The sequence below is a fragment of the Alligator mississippiensis genome, chromosome 3, assembly GCF_030867095.1.
Source record: "Alligator mississippiensis isolate rAllMis1 chromosome 3, rAllMis1, whole genome shotgun sequence".
Lineage (NCBI taxonomy): Eukaryota > Metazoa > Chordata > Crocodylia > Alligatoridae > Alligator > Alligator mississippiensis.
In genome coordinates this window covers 276,761,281-276,770,167 of record NC_081826.1, presented here as the reverse complement: position 1 = coordinate 276,770,167, position 8,887 = coordinate 276,761,281, and the positions used below count along the sequence as shown (strand labels likewise).

At 44.8% G+C, this 8,887-nt stretch overlaps 1 protein-coding gene across 4 annotated transcripts in view; it reads right to left on the bottom strand.

Moving 5' to 3' along the window:
• Nucleotides 1–5,800, bottom strand: part of DAB2 (DAB adaptor protein 2) — a 32,730-nt gene extending 26,930 nt beyond the window's left edge. Inside the window, exon 1 of one of the 4 annotated variants that reach the window (XR_009461154.1) lies at nt 5,646–5,800. The gene's annotated coding sequence lies outside the window, so the exon portion shown is untranslated. The remainder of the gene's footprint in view (nt 1–5,645) is intronic. The other 3 variants (XM_019496085.2, XM_019496084.2, XM_019496086.2) reach the window with 3 other exon arrangements.
• Nucleotides 5,801–8,887: the final 3,087 nt, after the last annotated feature.

Below are 8,887 nucleotides of genomic sequence, written 5' to 3'. Positions count from 1 at the left end.
TTGTTGGCTTCCACCAAAATCTAATTTTCACTTCAGAATTTAGAGCTGTGCTCAAAGCCAGTGTTGAGAGCACTGCCACCCAAAATATTGCTTAGAACAGTCAGCAACCTTCTCTGGACTGCAAGGTCCTGACCTAGCAAGATGGAGATGGGCAGGCACTATGACCCAGCCACTGCTGCCACTCAGTCTACCTCCTGCAAACAAAGAGAACACCCAGTACTGAAGCCCCCATGTGGGCCTGAGTGGCTCCATGGGCTGCCAATCCCCATCTTAAAAAGCTTAGTTTTTCCAGGGTTTTGTTCCCCCTATTATTTTGAAGTGCAGAAACAACCTCAACCAAGAGCTCATAGCTTTCATCCTTCCTCCTCAAGAAGGCCAAACCTACCCTCCCCTTACCAAGGGGTTAAGGCAACTTTCTGGGTACTGCAGTCTTTTGTCCAGGAAGAGTAGCTTGGCTGCTATCTATGCATTTTGTCCAATGGGCTAGGGACATAAAATTATACAGACTAGGATAAGCAGTTGGAAGCCAGTTGAAGTCTGCAATACAACAGAAGCTCAGTGCACATAAGCCTGGATGGATGTAGTATCAAAACTAAACTTAAACCATTTTCAAAAAGGCCGAAGCCAGTTTAACTGATTTAGGTTTCAATTGGTTTATTGAACTTCTGCCCCAGATCTAGCACCTCCTTCCAGCCCCCCCCCCCCCCAACTTCTAGCCTGCAGTTAGCCATTGACAAAAAAAAAAAAAAAAAAAAAAGTGTGAAGATGCTCACTTGATTATTCATTCAATCTACAGTTTAGACCAGCCTGCAAAAAGTTGAATCTCTTCAGCCTGTGGCTGTTTGTACTTAGCCATGAAGACTTTAGTTATCAAAGTTTCTCCAATACTTGTTTTTGTAGCCATACCAGAACTCCCTAGAGCTCCAAATATTTCCAAGTATTTTAGAAATGTGGTGCTAGTGTTTTGCCTGTCTGGCCTCAAAGTCAAGACCACGTATAGAAAGCTTACTAAATAGATTACAGCATTGTTATTGGCAGTATTATGGATTCAGATTAATTCATGGACCACAGATTTCTGCTAACCTTGATTACAGAGATGCCAATATCCAACCTTTGGCCATAGAACAGTGTCCTGCTTTCTGGGCACTGGCTTTAGAAGTTGCCGACTAGCAGCTTTCTAGTATTCCTGGACTAGAGAGAATTATTTAAGCATGAGCAGCAATTGCCATTTTGATTACTTGCTGGTCTTATTCAGAAAGCTTTCAGCTTACATGTATCCCTTGAGTAATGACTAGAGATGGATATATTCGTAACTTAATGGCACCACTGCCCCAGCCAAGGCAGAAGGACCAGAAGCATCATTCCCCCCCCCCCCCCATTCCTTCTTCTGCAACTCCTTTTCTCTACATATTAAGTCAAAGGCCAAAGATAACCAAAGGAACTAAATAGGTTATTTGAAATTGAACACTGTTTTGGTAGTGACCAACTAGTCAATATTTTAGATACCTGAAGTTACCTGTAACAGGTAATAGCAGTTATACCAAGTGGAACTGCACTATGACAAATTGAGTTCTTGACACCCCATCAAAGGCTCTAGTTTTAGTATTGACCAGGTCTCCTTTATTGCCTTTTACCCACATAAGTGTGAAGGTGGCAGGCCAACTGTTCTTTAGGAAAAAGGTATGGATTGCAGTCAGTGGCTAGTTCTCCTTAAAACCCTCTCCTCCTACAGGAACAGGCTAGATTTTTTCTGGCTGAAATCCCCATTTCTAGACACCCTAGAAAAAACAAAACAACCCCCCCAAAAAAAAAAAACAAAGGACTTCCTACTTTTAATGGTTGCCCTTTCAGGATTGTACCTGAAGCCAAGTAATCCCACCCCCAATCTCAAGGTGAAGCAGCTATTATGGTGCTACTAGATGGGAGTGCTGTATTGTCTTATTAATGTTTGATAAAACAGTTTATCTACCATACCAGTGTTGTTGCCTCAGTGGTTCCATTCATTCTGTCCTATAAAGGGAAAGGCTAGTTTTCCTTTGGTAAGTTGTTATGCAAAATGAATATCCCATAACAGCAAAGGGATGCTATTAAGTCTGCATGTCAATTACCTAGAACATGCAAAGTAAGTAGTAGTTAAAGTAGTTCAAGCTGAGCAGTCAGACTGCATGGGTTTTTAGCTTGATTCATGAGCTCAGATACTGAAGGGGCAGGGGGGTCAGTATACCAACTTACAAAAAAAAAAAAAAAAAAAAGAGTCATCTTCATCCTACAAGTCATTCAGCAAGTATTGTCTTATTGTGCAAGGATAAGACAAACTGGCAGACATGCAAGAAATTCAAATTCAAGGACAGTATCCTGTCCTTAACTGGCCTCTGGTGTTCCAAGTGCATTATGATTTAACATGACGTGCACCAACTACAAATCTTTGTTTTTTTGGGAAGGCGTGAAGGTCTACGCAGCATTTCAACGGATGCTTTTCAGCAAGGCACCACCTCAAAGTTACATTCTGAAGGGTAGAAGTTTAACATCAAGTCTGGAGATGGATTTCAAGTATGGGACTAAGTCAAATTAAGCATTAAACAAATGCCAGGGCTGTGTGCATGGGGTGGAGGGGAAGTGGGTAATTGCAGAAGCTTTCCATGCCACTTGGGTGGCATGTATTATGCCATATAGCACAACAGCAGATTGGTTTCTTTTCCTTGTCCTGAGGGGCATTTGAGGAAGCTTCAGGGTTGATTTGTGGCACTTCTGCCAAGAAGTTCAGCCCCTACTGGTCTAGAGGTATATTCTACCACTAAAACAAAAAACAAGCAAACAAACTAACTACACACTGCAAGAGACCCTGCTTTGACCTAAAGTAAGCAAGTGCTAAAGATATTTTTGCAAGGCCTTATAAACTCATGTACTGCAGAGAAGGAACCTAATGGGGCCATAAGCTCAGAAGGCCTTAGCATCCATCCCTGCAAGATGAATCAAACTTGTATATCAATCCAATTCATTGGAATTTAGAGGTTTAATGGAAAGTAAGTCTTGTTCTCCACTTCAGCACATGCCATCCCCCATCAGCCAGCTGCCAAGATCAGGCTAGAACAAGGCTATTCTGCCTCTTATCTGACACTTCAACGTTAGTACAAAGATGGCTTCCACTTAGCATAGCAGAGGAAGAGAAGTTGACAATTTCCAAGTCAACAAGCTCTTCCTCTATACAGAGATGGAGACCTGGATTTTGTACTGCATCTCCTTTTGGGGGGGGGGGGGGGGTTGGAATAAGGGGGAAGAAGAGAGGAGAAACAGTTGGCAAGAATACTAGCAGCTTCCCACACCAAGCAAGCTTGCTTTCACCGGCTGCCAGAACTTGCCAGTTACTGTGGCATCCAAGTGATAAGAGCTTAACTTGCTTCAGGTTCTTTCCATGCTAGCAGAGTGCCACTCAACTCACTGGTCATGCCCCCTAGAATGAAGGTATAAGGATTGCAGATAGCCTGCTGGGTTGATCAGGGTGCTCAAGCCTCTGAAGTATACAACCCAAAGAGGCAGGCAAGTGGCAACTATACTCGGTACAGCAGCATTGTTTTATACACCAGCCCATTCCCCCTCATAGTATAGCCTCCCACTACTTGGGAGCAACCTGCCCAGGTAGTGCCACAACTTGTCCCATCTTGCAGCCAAGTCCATTTACTTTAAAATTCCCCCACAGCCCAGGCTTAAGATGGCAGATTCCAAGCCCCCTACCCTACATTTAGGGTACACATTATATTAGCATATGCCCATCTTTAAAGTAATGCCCTCAGGACAAGTGCTCTTACCTCACATAGTAAGATCACACTATGTCCAAGGATCAGATACTGCAGTCTAGGACCCAATTAGGCTACTACCCTAAACTAAAGCTTCACTAATACATCTCTTCCTTTCTTCCAAGAGGCAGAACAACAAACACCCCACATCCTGGAATCAAAGATAGAATTTGCATAGCAAGTATATGGGCCCCATGCCCACTACATTTGATATTTCCTTATTACCATATCTTCCTGCTCCTATGAGGACTTAGGCCAAATAGTTAATGTTAAAAAAGTCACTTGCCAGAAAAGAATTTCTATTGTTATAATGTGACCCAGGTCCTTTCAGGGTGGTACTGTGCCCAGCTTTTCATGTCCCAATAGCTAAGCAGCAGTAGTACAGTCAGGGTTTAAGTTACACTTTGGCTCTCAAGCATCTGCCAAAAGTTGGCCTGCCCATCATAGTGTCCTAATAAATAAAAATAAATAAAGACTACCCCAGGTTAGAATTTGAGTCTTATAGAGGGGTATCGGGGGAGAAACTTAGCCACCCCAGCTCCCTTGTAATCCAAACCCCTGACTACAGTTGTGTTCGCCATCACCGCTCAACTACAAAAATGTAGCAACTGGTATCTGCAATCAAACTGGTGATCTGGAGGGCCTCTACAGTTCCACCTACTCTTCATATCACCATCTACTCCTTGGCTGAGGTCTCTAGCTGTAATCAATCTTTAAGAGTTAGGACTGTGCTCACATTGATCACCCATTTTTCCATTCAATTTAGCCTCCCACAAGAGTGAAGAGGCATTTCTTTTCTATGTCTGAAGTACTTTCCTATTTCAAGGACAGACTGATGGGGGGGGGGGGGGGGGGGGGGGGAGAAAAAACAACTTAGCCAAGTACTCAAGAAACACTTGGTATCTTGCAACATGTTTGACAATAAAGAACTATTTTGCATTGGGGTTTGCAAAATGCTAACTACTCAAATACCACATCTTTAAGTTTTAGACTAGATTTTGAACTAGGAAGTTCAGGAAGAATTCACCACTGGAGCATGCAGTCTTTTGGCCTAGAGACAAGAATTTCTCAGTGTCATTTTTCCAGCACATCCAATTCATCTGTGAAAATCAACTACCCTCTGCTCCATCCCAGCCTCACTGGGAGCTTCCAGCATTCATCAGGAGGCAAATAACCCTACAAACATAGGTTCTGGGGTAAGGACTGGCATTATTCTCCATCAAGAGGATGGCAGCAGCAGGCCCTGGCCCTTTGAACTCTGAGCATCTACCACCCAAGGAAGGGGGAGTCTTTCTTCCCTTATTAACCTAATCACTTCAGCTGCTGACATTTAGATTTTATCCAGTATCAGTACCCAGCCTTCCCTCCACCACCCGTGGGAGCTGGAGTACTATAGCAGAGAGGGCAGTACTGATGGCTTTTTATATAGAAAACACATACCCCCCCCCTCCCCCCCAAACAACTCGATGATCCTCCAGGGTCCCTTCCAGCCCGGATATCCATGAGAAACCCACCGCATTGATACTTCCATCCTTGATCATTCCCACCAGCTCCACAGCGCTCTTGGGGAAGAGCTGACTATTGTTTGCTTCTCCAAACAACCCTCCTGCCTATCTCGCCTTGCCCAGAGAGAGAGCTCCACACAAGGCACCCCCTCCGGAGGGCAGCGAGAGGAGCGCTCGGCAGCCCCGAGCCTCCCGCTCCCCTGCCGGCCCCGGCCCCGGCCCCGGTCCCGGTCCCGGTCCCAGCCCGCGGGCCCCGCCGCGCCGCGCCACGCCACGCCACGCCGGGGGCTCTTTGTTCGCGGCCCGCCCCGCGCCCGGCCCCGGGACTCACGGGCTAGATCCTCACCTCATGCACAACCCGGGGCTGTAGCTGACGAGCTCCCTACCCCCGCGGCCCAGCTTAAATAGGCGGCGCCCCTTCGCCGGCCGCCTCGTTAGCCACTCAGGGCGGGCGGCAGCGCTGGTTTCAATCAGCTGCTGGCAGCTGAGGACTAGCCCAGGAATGCGCCGGGATGTTTGTGCAGCTCGACTCGCTGGGCGACTCCCCCGCTGCCGGGGCTCCCGCCCCTAACCCTTTGCGCGCCGCGCCGCCCCTGCCCGGAGCCCAGGGCTGCGCGGGGGCGAGCTCGGACTCCTCCCGGGGGTGGGCTTGAACCCCACGGAAGCACCCGCCGGCTCGAGAGACCCTGTGAAGCCAGACGAGATGTGATCAGAAAAGGATCACATGAGACCCTCCCCGCGGTGGCTGCTTGAGGCCGGGGGTCTGGCACAGAAGTTGGGTGCTCCGGGCTCAACTCACTGGGCTCAGTTTGAGTGCACATCGGTCCAGAGCGCTCTTAGACTGGCTCCTGTCACATCCAGTCCCTATGAGGCACCCTGAACTTCTGTAGGGGTATGGGCTTGGTTTGCATTCCCATCACTTGGTGCGGATGATGTGTAAGGTCTGCACCCAGCTTGAGAGGGAACTGATGCCAAGTTAGCCCCCCTTAACCCGCGACTGCTGCGGGCTTACATGCTGCTGCCACGTTTGTGAGGTAACCTGTGAGGAAACCCCTCTGTGTTTGGACATCCGCATCTTGTAGGCAGCCCATCCCAAAGCATGGTTTGGTTCCCCGTGGGGTCCAAGCACCTCTGATCCCCTTTGAGGCTTCCAGTTATAACAACTAGTGATCAGTGGGTTACATCTCCCACGAACAGCCATAACCTTGCTGGCTGGGTGAAGAGGCTGCAGCTCGCCTAAAAACGAACATCATGGCCATTGTAGCTGTAGCATAAACACGGGGTTTAGTTGTACAAAGGTGGAGGAAGTGAGGATGCGGGGAGCCTGTGGAGAGCCGGAGTTTAAGCATGAGTGGAATCAGCCCTGAGCACACAAATATCCCATCACTTGATGGTTTTCAGACTAAAAAGTGGCCTAGGCCTGGAGCACTAAGGGTGCTTCAGGTCTCCTGATTTGGATGAATGAACACGCCTGTGGGAAGAATGATGCCTCTCACCTGTCTACCCTCTGCTTGATTGAAAATGGTACTCTCGGACCCAAAGCTCACCCTAAATCCATTCATTAAGGGAAAACTTTTGATGTGCCCAGTCTTCAAATGCATTCTACTCTGGTGTAGCAGTATTTGCCATAAATGCCACACTGCTCATTATACGTGCTTATTTACTGGCAAGATTCAACCTTACTCATGCTTTTTTGCTATTGCATTGGGATTAAAAATGTGGGTCTTTTTGTAAAGCACCTACTATTAAGAAACTAATCAGGACCAGGATAGCTTCTCAGTGATACTTCAGTGCTCTTAGCCATAGTTCCTCAGTGTATTTTTAAGCAGCATTTTCTAATACAAACTTGTGGGAGATAGTGTCTGTCACTCAAATCTTGAGAAGTAATAGAGTGACTTGTATAAAGCATGAGGCACGTGTCAGAGGGAGGATTAGACCTCATGGCCTTCTAAGCACACACCTTAGTTACAGTCCTCTAGGCTATACTTTTTAAACTACCAGCTCTTTCTGACAACAGTAATTTACTCTATTGACTCTAAGAAAAGGTAGCCAAACACTTCTTTCATCTGCCAAGCTATATAGATAGACCTTCAATAGCTCTATTAGTCTAGTTTTCATTCTTTACTACAGAAACATCAAAATGCCCTTTGCAATCCACTAGTACACAGGCCATTATTAATAAACTCATAGCAAAATTGCTATGTTTCAAAATACTTAATGAGTAACTGGAAAACCTGCAGCTTATATACATGTCTTAAATATCAAGGAGTCTACTAAGGTGTTTTTTTCTTTTCATTAACCTCTAAATAAAACTCTTGATGTTTCAGATTGTTGAGTTAAAAGCTGGAATTCAGGAATGTTACATTAAACATGTGTAATAGGATTGTTTTTTAAGCAAAGGAAAAATCTGGCAGAAATCCCCACAGGAATACAATTATTTTATCTATACTACACTGTAGGATTTCAAGAGCATGCTTGATGCTTTATGAAGAGCAAAAGTGTTTTTTTATTTTAATGTAGTAAAAAAAAAAGAAAGTGTGAAATCTACAATGCCTGATGCATTTTAAAACCAATTAAAAGAGTGAGCAGTATATGAATGCTGTGTTTTCCAGGATGGAGATTTTAAAAAATATTTGTTATATCTGATGTTACTGTTACTGGCATATGTTAGTGCCCTGCTCAAGGCTTTGTTATTTTTTAAATTTAACCCTTTGCTGTACAGAACAATGTCAGTCTCAGTGTTTCACAGATGCAAGTCATTTTTCAGCAGGTCTAAAATTATCTTGCTGTTGCAGCTGGAAAGTTTCACCACTGCTAGTTTTTCTGTTGATTTTCCAGACATGAACTCTATCTAAAGCACAATCATTTCTATTCAGTAGGATTTTGGTTTGGATATGAATGCAGCTAGCATGATTAAATAAAAACATTGAAGTGAAAAGTCTTTTGCAAAACATCAGTTTTAGTTTTAGAAACGTGGCGCTTTAAAAATGATATCAATAACAATTTGTGAAAAATCTGCTTGCAGAGAAACAAAGTGGTAGCTAATCCCGCTATGGCTTGCTCAAGAATGCATGGTTTATTATTAAAGTAATCTTTTAAGATTTTATTGGAATGTGCCTCCACAGCGGTGTTGCTGCCTTTGTGGGCTTTACTACGTGTGTGTCATCTCGTCCATAATTAAACTTTTCACCCACAGACCTAGGACATTTTTTTTAAACCTCCCACTTCGAATACTGGAGTTTCATTTGAACTTTAAATGCTGCCTTGGAATTTGCCATAAGGTAAACTGTCTGCTCCTGGAAGTTTCAGTACTCAGTTACAGATGTTACATTCATACAATACGTAGCTGACAGGTATAAAACCTGCACATTTTTCCATCTCATACACTGTCATAAATGCCACTGCCTTGCCAGTGGAAGTTTCACTGATGTTAAACTGAGAGACTCTGGAGTGTGACAAGAAATGTAGAGGGAGAATTTGTACTTCAACCTTTGGACTGCTTAGCAGAGTTCCTCATGTAACTTTGGCCTGCTGATCATTCCTTTTTATGAATACAGTTAGTTAAAAAATACCAACTTCATGTCTGAA